Here is a 26,864-nt window from a genome sequence, read left to right as displayed (position 1 = left end):
GTTTCTGCTCCAGACCTGCAACGTCTGTAGCGTGGGCAGTCGTCGTGGATGTAACAGCCTGTGTTCCAATTAATTAGATTATTTCCTAGGCATATATTTTTTCCGATCCTCTGATTGCCTCCCTTTGGACGACAACCAGAGTCTCAGGGGCTATTATCTATACATAGGAGCATTTTGCGTATAGAGCACAATCGAAAATATTACATTTCGTACCTCAAAGCCTCTTAGCAGGCCCATGAAAGCTTCATTCAATCCGCTTTTCGCGGACATAATCCTCTCAACCACCGTACCCATCATGGTACGATGTTCCTCTGAGACGGACGAATATCGCAACATGTCCATCAGTGTATCCGGCGCCTCCGGACCCCGGGAAGCAGCTGTGGGAGTACGGACTCCCTTTGAAGGGATATGTTTACCCGACCCGAGAGTCATCTCTGGCTGTAAATTGGATAGTCCGGGGACTTTATTGTTGGTCCCCATAGGGACCGCACTCTCCGGACCCTGGGTGACCAAAGTTTCACCTTGGGGCATTGTCTTCATTATCCTCTGCACCACTTGTTAATCGGGAGAGATCCTCCGGGATGACACCTCGAAGTCGTCCGCCCTATTGGGCGAGGAATCCTATGGAGGCATCACGCTTTCCATCATCTCCGGAAGAAGATCCCTCGAAGAGGATTGTTGAGGAAGACCGCGTGCCGGACTGCAAAACATGTATTCTAGATGTTACCCTTGTAACAAGAAAAGGAACGGGATATGTTAAAAGCACCCTTGTTCACTTATGATTCGGCTAAAGGCTCATCCTTATGAAGGAACTGCGCGCCAATGTCGCCTTCCGAGCCCGAACCGCTTGATAGGAGCGTCTTACCTCTCTTAGGAGATTTTACCTCCCAACCTTCGGAGGTGGCCCTTTTCTTACCATGGGGAGAAAGGATGTCAGCTTCTCCTTCTCTTTTATCTTCGGAAGAGGGAACAGTGTTCGGTGTACCTTCGGAATGGAGGCCACCTTTGGCCTTCCTGCTCTCCTCATTGTCCTCTTTCACCGGCACCTGGAATGGTGTCGAGACCAGCATCCTTGTTAGCACAGGACTAGCTAAGTCTTCGGGAAGAGGGGCCGAACACCTAATTCGCTCCGCCTTCTTCGTCCAACCCTGGAAAAAGATGGTTTTCTCAGTATCTTATCACGGGATATTTAATTAAGCTGTGTTCAGGAGTCAAGTGCTTACCGAGGTATCCAGATGATTGCAGTCAAGGACGATGTCCTCGGTAGTGTCCGGCCACTGTTTTCGTGCCCCAAAAAATAACTTCCACATTCCTCTGTGCGTCATGCCGAAGAAGTGCTGAAGGGTTCGTGGTCTTTCCGGATTAAACTCCCACATACGGAGGGGCCATCACTGGCACGGGAGGGCCCGGCGGACTAACATTACTTGAATCACGTTGATGAGATCAGTGTCCTTCTCAAGGAGACTCCGGATGCGGCTCTATAGAGTCTGCACTTCGTCGATTGATCCCCAGTCCAGCCCCTTGTTGATCCATGATGCGAGCTGAATTGGAGGGCCGGATCGGAACGCAGGTGTAGCTGCCCACTTGGTACCACGGGGTTTAGTGATGTAAAACCACTCTCGCTACCATAACTTGGAAGATTCTGTGAAGGATCCTTTTAGCCAAAGAGCGTTGGTGAGCTTGCTCACCGTGGCACCACCACACTCCGCTTGCTTCCCCTCGATCACCTTCGGCTTCACATTAAAGGTCTTGAGCCATAAGCCAAAGTGTGGGGGGATTCGGAGAAAGGCCTCACACATGACAATGAATGCCGAGGTGAGAAGAAAAGAGTCCAGGGCTAGATCGTGAAAATCTAGCCCGTAATAGAACATGAGCCCTCAAAAAAAGGGGTGAAGAGCAGACCCTAGCCCTCGGGGGAAGTGGGAGATGAATACAACCCTCTCACCAGATCTGGGAGTAGGAATAACCTGCCCTTGAGCAGGAAGCCTATGGGGGATTTTCGCGGTCAGGTACCTTGCCGCCCGAAGCTTCGCAATATCCTCCTCTGTGACAGAGGAAGCCACCCACCGGGCTTGAGGGCTAGGTCCAGACATGACTGGGAAGCTCGAAGCAATTAAATTGAACCTTGGGTGCTGGAACTCGAGGTTGGAAAGGTTGAGGAAAGGGTTGGCGTAAAGGAGAAAGTTGGGTCGTAGCCCCTTTATAAAGGCGATGAATATCGAACGCCTCCTCCTAGGCCTTAAAACCTGCCTATTCCTAAAGAATCATGACAACAGAACGGTTGGGATACCCACACCCGTATTGATGAGAATCCCGCAATAAGGGGACACGATCTCTACTTCGACAAGACGTGCCAATAAAACTACATCTCGAAACGTGGAGCGACAAGCTAAAAATGGTTCGAAATAATAACCGGGCAGGGACGTGATATCACGTTACAAAAAAAGTTGTCAGAAGATTGGACTAGTGAAATATTATACTCTCTGTGGTGGTGTGTGGTACTTGTTTTGTAGATCAGGACACGTTCGTTGTGTTCGAAGACTCGGTTGGAGTATTCGGAGGAGGAACCTGCCTTGCAATGCCGAAGACAATCTGTGCACCGGACACCTCGTCGTTGAAGCCTGGTTCAGGGGCTACTGAGGGAGTCCTGGACTAAGGGGTCCTCGGGCGCCCGGCCTGTTGGACATGGGCCGGACTGATGGGCTATGAAGATACAAGAACGAAGACTCTCACCCGTGTCCAGATGGGACTCTCCTTGGCATGGATGGCAAGTTTGGCGTTCAGATATGAAGATTCCTTCTCTAAAACCGACTTTGTATAACCCTAGTCTCCTCCGATGTCTATATAAACCGGAGGGTTTAGTCCGTAGAGGCGAACACAATCATAATCATATAAGCTAGACTTCTAGGGTTTTAGGCATTACGATCTCGTGGTAGATCAACTCTTGTAATAATCATATTCATCAAGATCAATCAAGCAGGAAGTAGGGTATTACCTCCATAGAGAGGGCCCGAACCTGGGTAAACATCGTGTCACCTGTCTCCTGTTACCATCAACCCTAGACGTACAGTTCGGGGCCCCCTACCCGAGATCCACCGGTTTTGACACCGGTAGTGACCAAAACCACCTCCTTACAAATTCCTTTCTGCAATAATTTCATTTTCTGAGTATGAATAATCCTCCTAAGGTGCAATTTAATATATATGTTGAAACTCATCAGATAACGTTAACTAAATTTTGTGAAATATGTTTGATTCCCTCTGACGGGGAATTAAGAGAGCCTAGACCTGCAAAGTTTGAGTACTTTTACCGCACTATGATATTGGGGGATGAGAGAGGCGTGTCGAATGTCACCGCCACTAGTTTGCAGTTTCCTTCTGTGCGTTACTTTGCTTTATTCATAGAGAAGTGTTTGACTACTAGGGAAAAGGTTGGTGCACTCAGTGCCCCTGACTTCACCATTTTACGTCGTGCACTACACAATGATCACACCTTTAGCCCAGGGGCTATTATTGCACGTCATGTGCACCTTAACAGAACTAAGGGCAAAATTCATGGGGGTATTTATGCCACTCGCCTAGCGAGTCACTTTAACGTTCAGATACGCCAACATGATTATCTGTTGCCCTGAGTTTATCTAGATCACCAAGCGATGATGGCTCACCAGTTTACTGATGATGCTGACTCTCTTCATAATATTCGTTACAACCTAGTTTTCAGTGTGGATTCCCATGTTATTATTCCGTTGTCTGCACCCGTTTTGCTTGATTCAATTGTCAGGGGCAAATACAGGGTTATGCCAGAGGACATTATTGCCTACCGGAACGACCAGGCAGCGGTAGGAGGAGCCCCAGGAGTGTGATGCTCTGGTACCACCGCCACAACACTACCACATGGGACCAGATGGTTACTACGGATGGTGATTACCAAGCTAGGCCAAAAGCCTAAGCTTGGGGGAGTATGTATTTCCACCAACATTATATTCATGTTCATACATTTCATTCCAGTTGTCGGTGTTCACACTTTTCCATTGTATTATCCATGCTAGATTTATTTTCTCGCTTCTTCTTGTGTGTTTGAAAAAACTTTGAGAAAACCCAAAAATATTTCTTGCTTCTTTTTGGTTTTTCTTTCTAGTTTCATTAGTTGTAGTATTACAAGAAAACCCAAAAAGATTTCTTGATTCTTCTTTTGCTTGTTGGGAGCTTTCCCGTGTAAATAGTTTTTCTCGTTTTTGTTTTCCCTTCTTTATTTTTCTTTCTTCAACACACAAAAATAATAAAAACTCCAAAAATATTTCAGTGTGTTTCTCTGAAATTCTTTTCTTTTTATTGAGTCATACCAAGGAAAAGACCATGATGAAAATGATGAGTGGCTCTCATGTGCATTACAGTTTATTTAACAAAGAGCCCATATTACCTTGTCTTCTCCTTTTGAATAAAATGTTTGCAGATTCCAGCTTAGTCCACAACACTTTTGCACTATTATTATTTTCACATCATTCGTCATGCAAGTGAAAGGCAATAATTGTTGGGTAATGTAGTAATTCAAAAAACTCCTACGATCACGAAAGATCTATCTAGGAGATGCATAACAACAAGAGGGGAGAGTGTGTCCATGTACCCTCGTAGACCGGAAGCGGAAGTGTTATGTTAATGTGGTAGATGTAGTCAAACGTCTTCACGATCCAACCAATCCAAGTATGGAACATACGGCACCTCCGTGTTCATCACACGTTCAACATGATGATGTCCCTCGAGCTCTTGATCCAGTAGAGGGTCGAGGGAGAGTTCCGTCAGCACGACGGCGTGGCGACGGTGTTGGTGATGTGATTCGCGCAGGGCTTTGCCTGAGCACTACGACAATACGCCCGAGGTGGAAAACTGTGGAGGGGGGCACGCACACAGCTAAGGGACAATTGATGTGCCTTTGGGGTGCCCCCTGCCCCTGTATATCAAGGAGGAGAGGGAGGAGGCCGGAGGCCATGAGGGGGAGCCCTACTAGGATTCCCAATCCTAGTTGGACTCCCTTTCCTATTCCAAGAGGGGGAAAGAGGGAAGGAGAGGGAGAAGGGGAGGAAAGAGGGGGTCGCGCCCCCTCCCGCTAGTCTAATTCAGACTCCCTTGGGGGCGCCACCCTGCGGGCTGCCCTCTCCTACATCATTATGTCCCATTAAGGCCCATAACATCCCCGAGGGGTTCCGGTAACCCCTCGGTTCCCCGATAAATATCTGAAACGTCCTGAAACCTTTCTGGTGTCCGAATACCTTCGTCCAATATATCAATCTTTACCTCTCGACCATTTCGAGACTCCTCATCATGTCCGTGATCTCATCCGGGACTCCGAACAAACTTCGGTCACCAAAACACATAACTCATAATACAAATCATCATCAAACGTTAAGCGTGCGGATCCTACAGATTCGAGAACTACGTAGACATGACCGAGACACATCTCCGGTCAATAACAAATAGCGGAACCTGAATTGTCATATTGGCTCCTACATAGTCTACGAAGATCTTTATCGATCAAACCGCATAACAACATACGTCATTCCCTTTGTCATTGGTATGTTACTTGCCCGAGATTCGATCATCGGTATCATCATACCTAGTTCAATCTCGTTACCGGCAAGTCTCTTTACTCGTTCTGTAATGCATCATCCCGCAACTAACTCATTAGTCACATTGCTTGCAAGGCTTATAGAGATGTGCATTACCGAGAGGGCCCAAAGATACCTCTCTGATACTCAGAGTGACAAATCCTAATCTTGATCTATGCCAACTCAACAAACACCACCGGAGACACCTGTAGAGAATCTTTATAATCACCCAGTTACGTTGTGACGTTTGATAGCATACAAAGTGATCCTCTGGTATTAAGGAGTTGAATAATCTCATAGTCAGAGGAATATGTATAAGTCATGAAGAAAGCAATAGCAATAAAACTAAACGATCATAATGCTAAGCTAATGGATGGGTCTTGTCCATCACATCATTCTCTAATGATGTGATCCCGTTTATCAAATGACAACACATGTCTATGGTCAGGAAACTTAACCATCTTTGATTAACGAGCTAGTCGAGTAGAGGCATACTAGGGACACTCTGTTTTGTCTATGTATTCACACATGTACTAAGTTTCCGGTTAATACAATTCTAGCATGACTAATAAACCTTTATGATGATATAAGGAAATATAAATAACAACTTTGTTATTGCCTCTATGGCATATTTCCTTCAGTCTCCCACTTGCACTAGAGTCAATAATCTAGATTACATAGTAATGATTCTAACACCCATGGAGTCTTGGTGTTGATCATGTTTTGCTTGTGGAAGAGGCTTAGTCAACCGGTCTGCAACATTTAGATCCGTATGTATTTTGAAAATCTCTATGTCTCCCTCCTTGACTTGATCGCGGATGGAACTGAAGCGTCTCTTGATGTGTTTGGTTCTCTTGTGAAATCTGGATTCCTTCGCCAAGGCTATTGCTCCAGTATTGTCACAAAAGATTTTCATTGGACCTGATGAGCTAGGTATTACACCTAGATCGGATATGAACTCCTTCATTCAGACCCCTTCATTTGCTGCTTCTGAAGCAGCTATGTACTCTGCTTCACACGTAGATCCCGCCACGGCGCTCTGCTTGGAACTGCATCAACTGATAGCTCCACCATTCAATATAAATATGTATCCGGTTTGTGACTTAGAGTCATCTGGATCAGTGTCAAAGCTTGCATCGACGTACCATTTATGACAAGCTCTTTGTCACCTCCATAAACGAGAAACAGATCCTTAGTCCTTATTCAGGTATTTCAGGATGTTCTTGACCGTTGTCCAGTGATCCACTCCTGGATTACTTTGGTACCTCCCTACTAAACTTATAGCAAGGCACACAACAGGTCTGGTACACAACATTGCATACATGATAGCACCTATGGCTGAAGCATAGGGAATGACTTTCATTTTCTCTCTATCTTCTGCAGTGGTCGGGCATTGAGTCTGACTCAACTTCACACCTTGTAACAGAGGCAAGAAACCTTTCTTGACTGATCCATTTTGAATTTCTTCTAAACTTTATCAAAGTATGTGCTTTGTGAAAGTCCAATTAAGCGGCTTGATCTATCTCTATAGATCCTGATGCCCAATGTATAAGCAGCTTCACCGAGGTCTTTCATTGAAAAATTCTTATTCAAGTATCCTTTTATGCTATCCAGAAATTATGTATTATTTCCAATCAACAATATGTCATACACATATAATATTAGAAATGCTACAGAGCTCCCACTCACTTTCTTGTAAATATAGGCTTCTCCAAAAGTCTGTATAAAACCATATGCTTTGATCACACTATCAAAGTGTATATTCCAACTCCCAGAGGCTTGCACCAGTCCATAAATGGATTGCTGGAGATTGCACACTTTGTTAGCACCCTTAGGATCGAGAAAACCTTCTGGTTGCATCATACACAACTCTTCTTTAAGATATCCACTAAGGAATGCAGTTTTGACATCCATTTGCCAAATTTCATAATCATAAAATGCGGCAATTGCAAACATGATTCGGACAGACTTAAGCATCGCTACGGGTGAGAAGGTCTCATCATAGCCAACTCCTTGAACTTGTCGAAAACCTTTTGCAACAAGTCGAGCTTTGTAGACAGTAACATTACCGTCAGTGTCATTCTTCTTCTTGAAGATCCATTTATTCTCTATGGCTTGTGATCATCGGGCAAGTCAACCAAAGTCCACACTTTGTTCTCATACATGGATCCCATCTCAGATTTCATGGCCTCAAGCCATTTCGTGGAATCTGGGCTCATCATCGCTTCCTCATAGTTCGTAGGTTCGTCATGGTCAAGTAACATGACCTCCAGAACAGGATTGCCATACCACCCTGGTGTGGATCGTACTCTAGTTGACCTACGAGGTTCGGTAGTAAATTGATCTGAAGTTTCATGATCATCATCATTAGCTTCCTCACTAATTGGTGTAGGAATCACGGGAACTGATTTCTGTGATGAAGTACTTCACAATTCGGGAGAAGGTACAATTACCTCATCAAGTTCTACTTTCCTCCCACTCACTTCTTTCGAGAGAAACTCCTTCTCTAGAAAGGATCCATTCTTAGCAACGAATATCTTGCCTTTGGATCTGTGATAGAAGGTGTACCCAACAGTCTCCTTCGGGTATCCTATGAAGACACATTTCTTCGATTTGGGTTCGAGCTTATCAGGTTGAAACTTTTTCACATAAGCATCGCAACCCCAAACTTTAAGAAATGACAGCTTAAGTCTCTTGCTAAACCATAGTTCATATGGTGTCGTGTCAATGGATTTAGATGGTGCCCTATTTAACGTGAATGCAGTCGTCTCTAAAGCATAACCCCAAAACGATAGCGGTAAATCGGTAAGAGACATCATAGATCGCACCATATCTAATAAAGTACGGTTACGATGTTCGGACACACCATTACGCTGTGGTGTTCCAGGTGGCGTGAGTTGCGAAACTATTCCATGTTGTTTCAAATCAAGACCAAACTCATAACTCAAATATTCACCTCCATGATTAGATCGTAGAAACTTTATTTTCTTGTTACGATGATTTTCCACTTCACTCTGAAATTCTTTGAACTTTTCAAATGTTTCGGACCTATGTTTCATTTTAAGTAGATATACCCATATCTTCTCAAACCATCTATGAAGGTCAGAAAATAATGATACCCACCGTGAGCCTCAACACTCGTCGGACCGCATAAATCAGTATGTATTATTTCCAATAAGTCAGTTGCTCGCTCCATTGTTCTAGAGAACAAAGTCTTAGTCATCTTGCCCATGAGGCATGGTTCACAAGCATCAAGTGATTCCAAAAGCCCATCAGCATGGAGTTTCTTCATGCGCTTTACACCTATATGACCTAAACGGCAGTGCCACAAATAAGTTACACTATCATTGTTAACTTTGCATCTTTTGGCTTCAATATTATGAATATGTGTATCACTACAATCGAGATTCAACAAAAATAGACCACTCATCAAGGGTGCATGACCATAAAAGATATTACTCATATAAATAGAACAACCATTAATCTCTGATTTAAATGAATAACCGTCTCACATCAAACAAGATCCTGATATAATGTTCATGCTCAACGCTGGCACCAAATAACAATTATTCAGGTCTAAAACTAATCCCGATGGTAGATGTAGAGGTAGCGTGCCGTCGGCGATCAGATCGACTTTGGAACCATTTCCCACGCGCATCGTCACCTCATTCTTAGCCAATCTTCGTTTAATCCGTAGCTCCTGTTTCGAGTTGCAAATGTGAGCAACAGAACTAGTATCAAATACCCAGGTGCTACTATGAGCATTAGTAAGGTACACATCAATAACATGTATATCAAATATACCTTTCACTTTGTCATCCTTCTTATCCGCCAAATACTTGGGGCAGGTCCGCTTCCAGTGACCAATCCCTTTGCAGTAGAAGCACTCAGTTTCAGGCTTAGGTCCAGCTTGGGCTTCTTCCCTTGAGTAGCAACTTGCTTGTTGTTCTTCTTGAAGTTCCCCTTCTTCCCTTTGCCCTTTTTCTTGAAACTAGTGGTATTGGTAAACATGAACACTTGATGCTCCTTCTTGATTTCTACCTCCGCAACCTTTAGCATTGCGAAGAGCTCGCGAATAGTCTTCTACATCCCTTGCATGTTATAGTTCATCATGAAGCCTTTATAGCTTGGTGGCAGTGATTGAAGAACTCTGTCAATGACACTATCATCAGGAAGATTAACTCCCAGCTGAGTCAAGTGGTTATGATACCCAGACATTTTGAGCACATGTTCACTGACAGAACTATTCTCCTCCATGTTGCAGCTATAGAACTTGTTGGAGACTTCATATCTCTCAACTCAGGCATTTGCATTAAATATTAACTTCAACTCTTGGAACATCTCCTATGCTCCATGATGTTCAAAATGTCTTCGAAGTCCCGATTCTAAGCCCTAAAGCATGGCACACTGAACTATCGAGTAGTCATCAGCTTTGCTCTGCCAGACCTTCATAACGTTCGGAGTTGCTCCTGCAACGGGTCTTTCACCTAGCAGTGCTTCCAGGACGTAATTCTTCTGTGCAGCAATGAGGATAATCCTCAAGTTACGGACCTAGTCTGTGTAGTTGCTACCATCATCTTTCAACTTAGCTTTCTCTAGGGATGCATTAAAATTCAAGGGAACGGTAGCACGGACCATTGATCTACAACAACATAGACATGCAAAAACTATCAGGTACTAAGTTCATGATAAATTAAAGTTCAATTAATCATATTACTTAAGAACTCCCACTTAGGTAGACATCCCTCTAGTTATCTAAATGATCACATGATCAATATCAACTAAACCATGTCTGATCATCATGTGAGATGGAGTAGTTTTCAATGGTGAACATCACTATGTTGATCATATCTACTATATGATTCACGTTCGACCTTTCAGTCTCAGAGTTCCGAGGCCATATCTGCATATGCTAGGCTCATCAAGTTTAAGCCGAGTATTCTGCACATGCAAAAATGGCTTGCACCTTTTGTATGTGAACATAGAGCTTATCACACCCGATCATCACATGGTGTCTCCGCACGACGAACTGTAGCAACGGTGCATACTCAGGGGGAACACTTGTACCTTGAAATTTAGTGAGGGATCATCTTATAATGCTACCGCCGTACTAAGCAAAATAAGATGCATAAAAGATAAACATCACATGCAATCAAAATATGTGAGATGATATGGCCATCATCATCTTGTGCCTTTGATCTCCATCTCCAAAGCACCGTCATGATCTCCATCGTCACCGGCTTGACACCTTGATCTCCATTGTAGCGTCGTTACCGTCTCGCTAACTATTGCTTCTACGACTATCGCTACTGCTCAGTGATAAAGTAAAGCAATTACATGGTGATTGCATTTCATACAATAAGGCGACAACCATAAGGCTCCTGCCAGTTGCCGATAACTTCTACAAAGCATGATCATCTCATACAACAATTTATATCTCATCACATCTTGACCATATCACATCACAACATGCCCTGCAAAAACAAGTTAGACATTCTCTACTTTGTTGTTGCAAGTTTTACGTGGCTGCTATGGGCTTCTAGCAAGAACCATTCTTACCTACGCATCAAAACCACAATGATTTTTCGTCAAGTGTGTTGTTTTAACCTTCAACAAGGACTGACCATAGTCAAACTTGATTCGACTAAAGTTGGAGAAACAGACACCCGCCAGCCACCTATGTGCAAAGCACGTCGGTAGAAATATTCTCATGAATGCGGTCATGTAATGTCGGTCCGGGCCACTTCATCCAATAATACCGCCGAATCAAAGTAAGACGTTGGTGTTAAGCAGTATTACTATTATCGCCCACAACTCTTTGTGTTCTACTCATGCATATCATCTACGCATAGACCTGGCTCTGTTACCACTGTTGGGTAACGTAGTAATTCAAAAAAAATCCTAAGATCACACAGGATCTATCTAGGAGATGCATAGCAACGAGAGGGGAAAGTGTGTCCACGTATGCTCGTAGACCGAAAGCAGAAGCATTATGTTAATGCGGTTGATGTAGTTGAACGTCTTCACGATCCAACCGATCCAAGTACCGAATGCACGGCACCTCCGTGTTCAGCACACGTTCAGCACGATGACGTACCTCGAGCTCTTGATCCAGTAGAGGGTCGAGGGAGAGTTTTGTCAGCACAATGGCGTGGCGACGGTGTTGGTGATGTGATTCACATAGGGCTTTGCCTAAGCACTACGACAATATGACCGAGGTGGAAAACTGTGGAGGGGGGCACCGCACACGGCTAAGGGAATATTGATGTGCCTTTGCGGTGCCCCTACCCCCGTATATAAAGGAGGAGAGGGAGGATCCCGGCGTCCATGAGGGGGTGCGCCAAGGGGGTGCCCAACTAGGATTCCCAATCCTAGTTGGACTCCCTTTCCTATTCCAAGAGGGGGAAAGAGGGAAGGAGAGGGAGAGGGAGAGGAAAGAGGGGGCCACGCCCCCTCCCCCTAGTCCAATTCGGACTCCCTTGGGGGCGCCACCCTACGGCTGCCCTCTCCTACTTCCTTATGGCCTATTAAGGCCCATAACTTCCCCGGGGGGTTCCGGTAACCCCTCGATTCCCCGATAAATATCCGAAACGTCCTGAAACCTTTTCGGTGTCCGAATACCTCTATCCAATATATCAATCTTTACCTCTCGACCATTTTGAGACTCCTCGTCATGTCCGTGATCTCATCCGGGACTCCGAACAAACTTTGATCACCAAAACACATAACTCATAATACAAATCGTCATTGTACGTTAAGCGTGCGGACCCTACGGGTCCGAGAACTATGTAGACATGACCGAGACACATCTCCAGTCAATAACCAATGGCGGAACATGGATGCTCATATTGGATCCTACATATTCTATGAAGATCTTTATCGGTCAAACCGCATAACAACATACGTCATTGCCTTTGTCATTGATATGTTACTTGCCCGAGATTCGATCGTCGGTATCATAATACCTAGTTCAATCTCGTTACCGGCAAGTCTCTTTACTCGTTCTGTAATGCATCATCCCGCAACTAACTCATTAGTCACATTGGTTGCAAGGCTTATAGTGATGTGCATTACCAAGAGGGCCCAAAGATACCTCTCCGATACTCGGAGTGACAAATCCTAATCTTTATCTATGCCAACTCAACAAACACCATCGGAGACACCTGTAGAGCATCTTTATAATCACCCAGTTACGTTGTGACGTTTGATAGCCCGCAAAGTGTTCCTCCAGTATTCGGGATTTGCATAATATCATAGTCAAAGGAATATGTATAATTCATCAAGAAAGCAATAGCAATAAAACTAAACAATCATAATGCTAAGCTAACGGATGGGTCTTGTCCATCACATCATTCTCTAATGATGTGATCCCGTTTATCAAATGACAACACATGTCTATGGTCAGGAAACTTAACCATCTTTGATTAATGAGCTAGTCAAGTAGAGGCATACCAGGGACACTCTGTTTTGTCTATGTATTCACACATGTACTAAGTTTCCGGTTAATACAACTCTAGCATGAATAATAAACATTTATCACGATATAAGGAAATATAAATAACAACTTTATTATTGCCTCTAGGGCATATTTCCTTCAATAATGACGATATTTGATGAAGTGACTGTGGCAGAGAGAAGCGGGTATGAACTCAACTTGTTTTTTTGTAAATATTTCTAACCTGGTATACATGATTCAGCATATTATGATCAAACATGTTTGCAATGACAATTAGATATTATAGTTTCTCATGCCATGCTTAAGTAGCTAGGAGTGGATAATTATTTATCTTGGATGTCAACATGCATTAAAATGATTGTGATGTAGTATGATGATATGGTATCCTCCTCTGAATGTTTCAAGTGGCTTGACTTGGCACATGTTCATGCATGTATCGAATCAAAACCAACATAGCATCTATGTTATTTATGTTCATGGTGTTCATATCCTACTCATGCTAGTTTTCAATGCTAATTATGCATAACGCATGTTCATGACCGTTTTCGCTCTCTAGCTAGCCGCTTGTCAACCTATCTGCTAGCATTCGCCTGTACTAAGCGGAAATACTGCTTGTGCATCAAAATCCTTAAACCAAAGTTATTCCAGATGAGTCCACTACATCTACCTATATGGGTATTACCCTGTCGTTCCAAGTAAATTTGCATGTGCCACCTCTAAATTTTCAAATGAACATCTGTTTTGTGTGCCTGGACCGCTCATGGAGTGACAGGGGGCGGTCAGTATCTTCCATACTAAGCGGATTATTCTCATGATGACTGTTTATTCACTCGTCCTTGCACGAGAGGGGCGGTAATAGAGATGCCCTGTAGCGACCAGACCTCAAACAGTCTGATCTCTGTGCTCCGGTGTCATCCCTAGATCAGTAATGCTGACACCACACAGTACTCGGAGGATTTATAACAGAGTAGCAATCACACACTTATTACATCGAGTGTCTCCATAGAGAACTTATTACAATAACTATGGCTTAAGGCCATCTAATAACGATAACAGCGGAAGGCTTGGAAGATAAGTGAGTCCATCAACTCCAACAGCATCATTGAGTATAGAACCACGACCTAAAAACTCCTTAATCATCGTCTGAAAAGTCTGCAACATTAACGTTGCAGCCCGAAACGGGTCGGCACATGGAATATGCTGGCAAGGTAACACATAGAGAGTAATGGAATGAAACAGCTATACTATATGCATATTTGGCTGGTGGAAAGCTCTATGGTTACATTTTTGCGTAAAGCCAATTTTTCCCTACTTCAAAGGAATAAATTTATTTAACTATCATGGTAGTTGTTAAACATTGAGAATGGTTGATAGCATTCTCAATCCCAATTAAGCATCATCTTTAAACAAAGCCCAACAAAATTAATCTAGGGTAACATGTGGAGATTCACATGATAATCCAGGTACTAGATACTCAAGATGTCCATAACCGAGGACATGGCTAACCATGATTAGTTTATTACACTCTGCAGAGGTTTGCGCACTTTTCCCCACAAGACTCGATCGCCTCCATTTGGTTTCTCGCACTACACGGTGTTTGAGAAGATGGATGGCCGAGACATAGTCTTTCAGAAGTGCTAGCACCTTACGATCGGGTAGACCGTACCACCTACATCTGCTAGTCTACCACTGTAAGAGTTCGCACGACTTAGTCAACTATGCTAGAGCCCATAATAGCTTGTGGCTGCACACGGAAGTTTCTAGTATGAATAGTCTCATGATCCCTTTGAGCCTGGGTGGCGGTCCAAAAGAAAACAGGCAAGTCCTAGAATACCCAGGTGCCTCAATCCACCCAGATGTGTGTTTAAGTTGCCACCTTAGATAAACCATTAATTAACAAACTCACATCTATCATGGATATCACTCACCCAATCCACGTCTACTAGCATAGCATGGCATAATAAGCAAACGTAGAAGTAACTCCCAAAGGTTTGATAATAAACAGGTAATAGGTACTACCTCAACTACTTTCCATCCCACAATTTAATTAGATCCTAATCATGCAATGTGTGAGGATTGATCTAATGCAATAAAACTGGGTAGTAGGAAAGGTATGATCAAAGTGTTACTTGCCTTGCTGATGATCCGGGAAACCTAGCGATTCGAAGTAACAGGCGACGCACTCCGGGTATTCTATCGCAGACAAACAAACAAGCATACATTAAGTACTCATCTAATGCACAGGTAAAAGTCAAATAAGAGATCTAACCAGAAGGTTCAACTTAAGAACTCCGGTTTGCAAAAAGAATCAAATCGAACGAAGCAACGAAAGTCAAACGGCGAAAGAAAACAACTTCGTTCTACTAATCTGGATCTAAGGCAAATTTTATAGTAGCAAAAACTTGTTTAAGTTGGTTAAATGGATAGAGGGTTTCGAGACGAAACTCCAGGCGCTTGAATCGCCTGATTCCGATAAACGAGCGAACAGTTATACTAAAAAGAAAATCGGATCAGGAATCACGATCAGAAAAATCGCGGGTTAAATCCGAGGAAAAAGAAAAACGACGAATGTTCGTTAGAACAGACGAATGGATGAACGCTCGCTATTTAAATAAATCGAAAAAACCGATCTATTTAAAAAAAACCGAAACTAAAAAAAATCGACAGAAAAACCGAACGGTTTTTCAAAAAAAAATAAAAAAACCGGTGCGGAAAACGAGGCGCGGTGAACCTCGGGCGGCGTGCGGCGGCGGTGGCGGCGCGGCGCTGGGGCGGCTTAGGGTTTCGGCTGGGCCTCTTCCCCCGGCTTATATAGCCTAGTCGGGCCGGAGTCCTAGTCGGACACGGCCCGTTAAGTCGGTTTGTTTTTTTTAATAATTATGCGCGGAAAAAATAAAAATAAATACTAAACGGACTCCAAAAATCCCGAAATAAATTTTCCCGGGCTTCTAAAATCAAGCCGCACAAGGTGAACATTTATTTGGGGCCTAAATGCAATTTTTAAAAATGCACATTTTTCCTAAATTCAAATAAAATAACGAAAAACTCCAAAATAAAATCTTATTTGATTTTATTATTAAATCCTCAATATTTCTTTATTTTGGGAAAGTCATTTTATTCCCTCTCTCATATTTTTGTAATAGAAATAATTGATGATAAAATAAATAAAATCAAATGATCCTATTCTCAAAATTTGAGAAAACTCAAATATGAAAATAACGAAATCCCCAACTCTCTCCGTGGGTCCTTGAGTTGCGTAGAATTTCTAGGATCAAAACCAAAAGCAAAAAAAATATGATATGCATTTATGATCTAATGTATAACATTCCAAATTGAAAATTTGGGATGTTACAAACCTACCCCCCTTAAGATGAATCTCGCCCTCGAGATTCGGGTTGGCTAGAAAATAGGTGAGGGGGGGTCCTTGAGCAAATCTTCCTCTCGTTCCCAGGTGGCTTCGTCCTCCGTGTGGTGGCTCCACTGAACCTTGCAAAACTTGATAACCTTGCTGCGAGTGACTCGGCTGGCAAACTCGAGAATCTTAATTGGTTTCTCCTCATAGGTCAAATCGTTATCCAACTGAATAGTTTCCAATGGCACTGTATCTCTCAAAGGTATGTCAGCCATCTCCGTGTGGCACTTCTTCAATTGGGAAACGTGGAACACATCATGAACTCCTGACAATCCTTCGGGCAATTCCAACTTGTAGGCCACTTCTCCCATACGCTCTAAAACTCGATATGGTCCTACAAATCGTGGCGCTAACTTTCCTTTAACCCCAAAACGCTTTGTTCCCCGAAGTGGTGATACTCGAAGATAAGCTCTATCTCCGACTTCATAAACTGTCTCCTTGCATTTAGAATCTGCATAACTCTTCTGTCTGGACTGGGCTACCTTGAGCCTATCGTGAATCAATTTCACCTTCTGTTCAGACTCTTTAATCAAGTCAGGTCCAAACAACTAGCGGTCTCCAACTTCGTCCCATGACAACGGTGTCCTGCACCTCCTTCCGTACAAGGATTCAAAAGGGGCCATCTTTAAACTGGTTTGGTAACTGTTGTTGTAAGAGAACTCTGCATACGATAAATTGTCGTCCCAACTAGATCCATAATCTAGCGCACAAGCTCTCAGCATATCCTCCAAAATATGATTGACTCTCTCGGTCTGTCCATCTGTCTGTGGATGAAAAGTTGTACTGAATTTTAGCCTGGTTCCCAAAGTTTCGTGCAACTGCTTCTAGAACTTTGAGGTAAAGTGGGTTCCTCTATCCGATACTATACTCCTCGGAACTCCATGCAGACATACGATCCTGGTCATGTATATCTTTGCCAACTTAGCACTAGTGTAGGTAGTCTTTACTAGGATGAAATGAGCTACCTTTGTCAACCGATCGACTACAACCCAAATCGAGTCATAGCCTGAACGTGTTCTGGGCAATCCCGTGATAAAATCCATGCCTAACTTATCCCACTTCCATTCGGGTATCGGCAATGGTTGTAACAATCCTGCTGGCTTCTGATGCTCTGCCTTTACTCTCTGACATACATCACAAACTGCTACATACTCCGCAATATCCTTCTTCATTCCAGTCCACCAGAAAATATCCTTCAAATCCAAATACATCTTGGTATTTCCTGGGTGAATCGAATATGGTGAATCGTGTGCCTCTTGCAGAATCAACTTCCTAATCTCCGGGTCATTGGGCCCGTAAACACGGTCTTCAAACCATAGGGTGTCGTGCTCATCCTCACGAAATCCTTTAACCTTTCCTTTGCTAAGTTTCTCCTTAATAGAGGCAATCTCCTTGTCAGTCTTCTGAGCTTCTCTGATTTTATCCATCAATGTAGACTGAATCTCCAATGCTGCTACATAGCCTCTCGGAACTATTTCCAAACATAGTTCATGAAGATTTTCTGCTAACTCCCTTGGTATTCATCCCGTCATTAATGTATTGACGTGGCTCTTACAGCTTAATGCGCCAGCTACTACATTAGCCTTCCCGGGATGATAATGCAATTTCATATCATAATCCTTGATGAGCTCCAACCATCTCCTTTGTCCGAGGTTTAACTCCTTCTATGTGAAAATGTATTTCAAACTCTTATGGTCCGTGTACACCTCACAATGATTTCCAATTAGAAAATGTCTCCATGTTTTCAATGCATGCACTACGGCTGCTAACTCCAAATCATGCGTTGCATAATTCAACTCATGTGGCTTAAGTTGTCTTGAGGCATATGAAACAACTCTCCCTTCCTGCATAAGCACGGCTCCAAGTCCTCGACGTGAAGCGTCGCAATACACCTCATAATCCTTGGTCTGGTCTGGCAAAATCAACACTGGTGAGGTAACCAAACATTTCTTCAACTCCTGGAAACTAGCCTCACATTCCTCTGTCCATATGAACTTGGTATCTTTCTTTAATAACTCCGTCATAGGTTTTGCAATCTTTGAGAAATTCTCAATAAATCTCCGGTAGTATCCTGCGAGTCCAAGAAAACTCCGGATCTCTCCCACGGTGGTTGGTGCTTCCCACTTGGTCACGGTATCAACTTTGGTAGGATCTACTGCTATACCTTCTCCAGATATAACGTGTCCGAGGAATCCTACTTCCTTCAACCAAAACTCACATTTGCTGAACTTGGCATATAATTGATGTTCTCTGAGCTTTCCAAGTACCAAACGCAAATGCTCCTTATGCTCCTCTTCATTCTTCGAGTAGACCAGGATATCATCAATGAACACTACGACGAACTTATCCAAAAACTCCATAAATACTTTGTTCATCATGTTCATAAAATATGCGGGTGCGTTAGTCAGACCAAATGACATAACGGTATACTCGTACAGCCCATACCTGGTGGTAAAAGCTGTCTTAGGTATATCCTGTTCTCGAATCTTCAACTGGTGGTATCCTGATCGCAGATCGATCTTGGAAAATACCTTAGCTCCTTGCAATCAATCAAACAGATCATTGATCATCGGTAGTGGGTACTTGTTCTTGATTGTTACTTCATTCAATCCTCGATAATCAACAACCATCCTTAACGATCCATCCTTCTTCTCCACTAGAAGTACTGGCGATCCCCAAGGCAAAGAACTTGGGCGAATATATCCCTTATCCAGTAACTCCTTAAGCTTCTTCTTAATTTCCACCAAATCCTTTGCTGGCATCCTATACGATCTCTTTGATATTGGCCCGGTGCCTGGCAATAGCTCAATCAAAAACTCAATATCTCTATCCGGTGGCATGCCTGGCAACTCTTCTGGAAATACTTCAGGGAAATCCCTTACCACTGGTACTTCCTCCTGCACAACTCCTGTTAAGCAATTTACTTGAGCCCTCTTTGGCACATGTCGGGATACATACTTGATCCTTCTCCCTTCTGGGGTGGTAAGCAAAATTGACTTACTAGCACATTCAATATTCCCTTCATACTTTGACAACCAATCCATGCCTAATATCACATCCAATCCTTGGGATTCCAATACTATTATGTCTGAGGGAAAAACATAGTTACCAATCCTTAATGGTAACCGATCACACCATCGACTAGCCATATATTCTGCTCCAGGCGAGGTTACTAACATGGGTGACCTAAGGGCTTGGTTGACAGGTTATACTTATCCACAAATCCCCTTGAGATGTATGAATGCGATGCACCAGTATCAAAAAGAACGAGTGCAGTAAATGACTTAACCAAAAACTTACCTATTACTACATCAGGCTGAGCTTCAACCTCCTCCACGCTAACGTGGTTCACCTGTCCCCTGTTGAAAGGGTTCGGCTTCTTCCCAGAGCTTCCATTGCTATTTCCATTTTGTATTTTAGGACATTCATTGGCATAATGTCCGGTCTTCGAACACTTAAAGCAAGTGACTTGGCTCAGGTCTTTCTTGGCTAGGGTTGATGGGTTGGTGCGATTCTGGCCGTTGCTTCCTCCATTCCCATTACCATTCTTGGTGCCATTGTGATTGTGCGAGCTACCTCCTCCATGGGTATGCTAAAAATGTCCTCCCGGTCTAGGGGTAAAACGTGGCTTCTGCTGAGCTCCTGAATTGTACTTTCCTTGTCCATACTTCCTCTTGCAATTTTCAATTTGCTGCTGCTTCCCTTCAATCATAAGTGCACGATCTACCAACTCCTGGTAGTTGTTGAAGGTTGCTACCATCAACTGCATGCTCAACTCATCATTCAGTCCTTCCAGAAACTTCTCCTGCATTGCTGCATCCGTAGCGACATCATCTGGGGCATAACGTGCTAACTTACTAAAGTCCTCCACATACTGGCCAACTGTCCGTCCTCCTTGGCGCAAGTTGCAAAACTCACGCTTCTTCATGGCCATGGCTCCTGCTGAAACATGGGCAGTACGAAAAGCCTGCTGAAACTGGTCCCATGTGACAGTGTCGACAGGGAAAGTGGCTGTGAAATTCTCCCACCATGATGCTGCGGGTCCTTCAAGCTGATGTGCGGTAAACTTCACCTTCTCCGCATCTGTGCATCCTGCTGTGGTCAACTCTCTAGCTGTCTTGCGGAGCCAATCATCTGCTACTATCGGCTTGGTGCTACTGGAAAACACCGGCGGATTCAGCCTAAGAAAACGGGCTAAGTGATCAACATGTGATGGTGGTGGTGGTGGGTTGTTGTTGTTGTTGTTCCCCTAGTTCTGATTCTGGACTAGCAACTGCATCAATGTGTTCTGCTGCTGGATCAACTGGGTGAGCTCCGGTGGAAAGGTAAATTCAGGGTCACGTCTCGGAGGCATCTGAGGGTTTAGAAAAGATGAGATGTAAGAATAGAGGGGGTCTAAAGAGAAAACACTACCCATATGCACATGAGGCAAAAGCAAACAATTCACTTCATTCAATCAAACAAGGGCATACAATCGATCGAACTATCGTAGAAGTGCTCGGACTACTGTATTTACATGGTGGACTACTACTACTGATGGGGTGGTCTACTAGAAATATTCTTCAGTTGCAGACTCCATGATATCTGCTCCAGCTTCATCAATATAGTCATCATCGCTATCATCTGGATCCGAATCGGTGTCATCGATGATGATGTAGTCTTCCGGGCGTATCTCCTTGGGTTCTTCATCTTCATCTACTAGCGTAGGGTCTCCCATAAATATCCCAATCTTCTTTGTTAGGACGGCATTCTTATCCACCAATACTTCAATTTCTTCTTCATAATCTTCACATGTAGCCTTGAGTTCTTCCTCTAGTTCCTTGATTCTTGTCCTTGCCTTCTTCAGATCTATCATGTCGGAGCACATCTGGTTCTCCTATCGTCGAATGTGCTGGTTTAATTCCTGGATAAAAGCTGCAATTGATCTATCCTTTCTGGTGCTGATCATCTCCCAGTGCTCATCTCGGCGCCCACAAATCTGGTAGATAGTATCCTTGAGATCATTGCGGTAGACTTCTCCAATGCGTCCCATGGCGATGTGAGCTGCCATGCTCATTCCTAGACTCCAAGTTGGTGCATCAAAAGAAAACTCTATGGGCTCAGTGACTGGCATGAACGTCCTTCCTGGAACTTGAACTTGAATCATCCAGTGCTCTTCTTCAGGTAAAGTGACGTTGTAGGTTACTGTGAAGCTTGGTACTCCTATGTTCAGGTATCTAGTGACTTCCTTCAAGTGGCGTCCAAAGGGTGTTTCTTCATCCGGTTGTGTGAACTTGTTCCTTGCATTCGCCATCCTAAAAGAGTAGAAAAGATGAGGAGTCAGAAGAGAAAAGAGAGGATAGTGATCTAGGTCTTTAGCTTAGTGGTCGTGTCCTACAGTCAGCGTGTGCTCTGATACCATCTCTGTAGCGACCAGACCTCAAACAGTCTGATCTCTATGCTCCGGTGTCATCCCTGGATCAGTAATGCTGACACCACACAATACTCGGAGGATTTATAACAGAGTAGCAATCACACACTTATTACATCGAGTGTCTCCATAGAGAACTTATTACAATAACTATGGCTTAAGGCCATCTAATAACAATAACATCGAAAGGCTTGGAAGATAAGTGAGTCCATCAACTCCAACGGCATCACTGAGTACAGAACCACGACCTAAAAACTCCTTAATCATCGTCTGAAAAGTCTGCAACATTAACGTTACAGCCCGAAACGGGTCAGCACATGGAATATGCTGGCAAGGTAACACATAGAGAGTAATGGAATGAAACAGCTATACTATATGCATATTTGGCTGGTGGAAAGCTCTATGGTTATAGTTTTGCGTAAAGACAATTTTTCCCTACTTCAAAGGAATAAATTTATTTAACTATCATGGTAGTTGTTAAACATTGAGAATGGTTGACGGCATTCTCAATCCCAATTAAGCATCATCTTTAAACAAAGCCCAACAAAATTAATTTAGGGTAACATGTTGAGATTCACATGATAATCCAGGTACTAGATACTCAAGATGTCCATAACCGGGGACACGGCTAACCATGATTAGTTTATTACACTCTGCAGAGGTTTGCGCACTTTTCCCCACAAGACTCGATCGCCTCCGTTTGGTTTCTCGCACTACATGGTGTTTGAGAAGACGGATGACCGAGAAATAGTCTTTCAGAAGTGCTAGCACATTACGATCGAGTAGACCGTACCACCTACATCCCCTACATCTGCTAGTCTACCACTGTAAGAGTTCGCACGACTTAGTCAACTATGCTAGAGCCCATAATAGCTTGTGGCTGCACACGGAAGTTTCTAGTATGAATAGTCTCATGATCCCTTTGAGCCTGGGTGGCGGTCCAAAAGAAAACAGGCAAGTCCTAGAATACCCAGGTGCCTCAATCCACCCAGATGTGTGTTTAAGTTGCCACCTTAGATAAACCATTAATTAACAAACTCACATCTGTCATGGATATCACTCACCCAATCCACGTCTACTAGCATAGCATGGCATAATAAGCAAACGTAGAAGTAACTCCCAAAGGTTTGATAATAAACAGGTAATAGGTACTACCTCAACTACTTCCCATCCCACAATTTAATTAGATCCTAATCATGCAATGTGTGACGATTGATCTAATGCAATAAAACTGGGAGTAGGAAAGGTATGATCAAAGTGTTACTTGCCTTGCTGATGATCCGGGAAACCTAGCGATTCGAAGTAACAGGCGGCGCACTCCGGGTATTCTATCGCAGATAAACAAACAAGCATACATTAAGTACTCATCTAATGCACAGGTAAAAGTCAAATAAGAGATCTAACCAGAAGGTTCAACTTAAGAACTCCGGTTTGCAAAAAGAATCAAATCGAACAAAGCAACGAAAGTCAAATGGCGAAAGAAAACAACTTCGTTCTACTAATCTGGATCTAAGGCCAATTTTATAGTAGCAAAAACTTGTTTAAGTTGGTTAAACGGATAGAGGGTTTCGAGACGAAACTCCAGGCGCTCGAATCGCCTGATTCCGATAAACGAGCGAAAAGTTATACTAAAAAGAAAATCGGATCAGGAATCACGATCAGAAAAATCGCGGGTTAAATCCGAGGAAAAAGAAAAACGACGAACGTTCATTAGAACGGACGAACGGACGAACGCTTGCTATTTAAATAAATCAGAAAAACCGATCTATTTAACAAAACCAAAACTAAAAAAACGACGGAAAAACCGAACGGTTTTTCGAAAAAAATTTAAAAAAACCGGCGTGGAAAACGAGGCGCGAGGAACCTCGGGCAGCGTGCGGCGGCGGCGGCGTCCGGCGGTGGCGCGGCAGGGCGGCGGCGGCGCGGCGCTGCGGCTGGGGCGGCTTAGGATTTTGGCTGGGCCTCCTCCCCGGGCTTATATAGCCTAGTCGGGCCGGAGTCCTAGTCGGACACGGCCCGTTAGGTCGGTTCGTTTTTTTTAAATAATTACGCGCGGAAGAAAAATAAAAAGAAATACTAAACGGACTCCAAAAATCCTGAAATAAATTTTCCCAGGCTTCTAAAATCAAGCCGCACAAGGTGAACATTTATTTGGGGCCTAAATGCAATTTTGAAAAATGCACATTTTTTCCTAAATTCAAATAAAATAACGAAAAACTCCGAAATAAAATCTTATTTGATTTTATTATTAAATCCTCAATATTTCTTTATTTTGGGAAAGTCATTTTATTCCCTCTCTCATATTTTTGTAATAGAAATAATTGATGATAAAATAAATAAAATCAAATGATCCTATTCTCAAAATTTGAGAAAACTCAAATATGAAAATAACGAAATCCCCAACTCTCTCCGTGGGTCCTTGAGTTGCGTAGAATTTCTAGGATCAAAACCAAAAGCAAAAAAAAATATGATATGCATTTATGATCTAATGTATAACATTCCAAATTGAAAATTTGGGATGTTACATGCCCAGTCCCGAATTCAAAAATTGCAAATAATTAAACAAAACTCCCCCAGGACTGTTGTTGGTATGGACGGTACCCATGGATTCGGCTAGCCGTGGAGTGTGTTTGTTGGTGGAGGGGGGTAAACCTTTACTTTTACTACTTGGGAACCACCGCTAATATGTTTAGCATGGAAGATGATGATAAATCTTGGTCGTAATGTTGACAGGAAGGGTGCACCTCCCAAAATTATATTTATCTCTGTTTTAAGCTTTGAGCTCTGGCACCTTTGCAAATCCCTGCTCCCCTCTGCGAAGGGACTATCTATTTAATTTTATGTTGAGTCATCACCTTCTAAAACAAGCGCTAGACCTGAGAGCACTATTGTCATCCTCATGCATTGTATATAGTTAATGTTTGAATGCATCATGACTAGATCTTTTCTACCATGAATTACAATGTTTAGTCGCTGCTTGAACTTTGGAGGTGCTCTGCATTTATGTTTTGTGGTCTCAGAAAGGGCTAGCGAGATACCACTGTTGCCATATTATATCATGATTATTTTAACAAAGTGGTGGCATTTGATATACCTTATTATTGCTCTCTAGTTGATCATACTATTGATATGAGTTAATATAATTTCTAAGAGTTATTGTTGACATGGTTAGTCATTATCTTTGCTGAAAACCTGGGTGCCACTTAAGCTTATTTATGTAAACAAGAACAAAATAGTTCGTATTTTTTTCTTTATCACTTTTAGATATCAACTGGATTGCTTGAGGACAAGCAAATGTTTAAGCTTGGGGAGTTGATACGTCTCCATCGTATCTACTTTTCCTAACGCTTTTGTCTTTGTTTTGGACTCTAATTTGCATGATTTGAATGAAACTAACCTGGACTGACGTTGTTTTCAGCAGAACTACCATGGTGTTGTTTTGTGTAGAAATAAAAGTTCTCGGATTTAGACGAAACTTTTTGGAGAATTATTTCAGAATAAATAAAAAATACTGGAACCAAGAACCACCAGAGGGGGTGCCCTGGCTGGCCACGATACACCAGGGCGCGCCTTGGTGGGTTGTGGTCACCTCATGGCCCCCCTTGAACCTAATTCCAACTCCATAAATACCTATTTTTGGAGAAAAAATAGGAGAGGAAGTTTCATCGCGTTTCATGACACAAAGCCGCCACCACCTCCTGTTCTTCATCGGGAGGCCAGATCTGGAGCCCGTTCGGGGCTCCGGAGAGGGGGATCTTCAGTCTTCATCATCACCAATTCCATGATGCTCCTCATCGGGAGTGAGTAATTTCTTTGTAGGCTCACTGGTCAGTGAAGAGTTGGAGGAGATTCATATGTAATCGAGTTAGTTTTGTTATGGCTTGATCCCTAGTATCCACTATGTTCTGAAATTGATGTTATTATGAATTTTCTATGCTTAATGCTTGTCACTAGGGCCCAAGTGCCATGATTTCAGATCTGAACCATTTATGTTTTCACCATTATATCTATGTTCTAGATCCGATCTTGCAAGTCATATTCACTTATTACGTGTTATGATCCGTAAATCCCAGTGTGACAGTAATTGGGATACTTTCCGGTGATGACCGTAGTTTGAGGAGTTCATGTATTCACCATGTGTTAATGCTTTGTTCTGGTTCTCTATTAAAAGGAGGCCTTAATATCCCTTAGTTTCCTTATGGACCCCGCTGCCATGGGAGGGTAGGACAAAAGATGTAATGCAAGTTCTTTTCCATAAGCATGTATGACTATTTACGGAATACATGCCTACATTATATTTAGGAACTGGAGCTAGTTCTGTTTCGCCCTAGGTTATGACTGTATATGATGAATATCTTCCAATGAATTCGCTGATCCAATGCCTACGGATTTTCCATATATTGTTGTTGCTACGTTACTATCGATATTGCTACTATTGCAATTCCTACCAAACTGTTACTCTTGTTACCGTTACCACTGCTATTGTTACCAATGCTATCAAAATTACCATATTAGTGTGCTACTGATCTCTTTGCTACAGATATTTAATCTCCAGGTGTGGTTGAATTACAACTCAACTACTAATACTTACAAATATTCTTTGTCTCCTTCCCTAAAAAATATATTCTTTGGCTCCCCTTGTGTCGAATCTTTAAATTTGGTTTGAATACTCTACCCTCAAAAACTGTTGCAATCCCCTATATTTGTGGGTTATTAATGTCAAAACCGGCAGATCTCGGGTAGGGGGTCCCGAACTGTGCGTTTGAGGATCGAAGGTAACATGAGGCAGGGGACACGATGTTTACCCAGGTTTGGGCCCTCTTAATGGAGGTAATACCCTACTTCCTGCTTGATTGACTTTGATGAGTATAGGGGTTACAAGAGTTGATCTATCTTGAAATCATAATGGCTAAACCCTAGATGTCTAGCCTGTATGATTTGTCTTAGCCTCTACGGACTAACCCCTCCGGTTTATATAGACACC

This window comes from Triticum urartu, chromosome 3 (genome assembly GCF_003073215.2).
Source record: "Triticum urartu cultivar G1812 chromosome 3, Tu2.1, whole genome shotgun sequence".
Lineage (NCBI taxonomy): Eukaryota > Viridiplantae > Streptophyta > Magnoliopsida > Poales > Poaceae > Triticum > Triticum urartu.
This window is presented reverse-complemented; position numbering follows the sequence as displayed.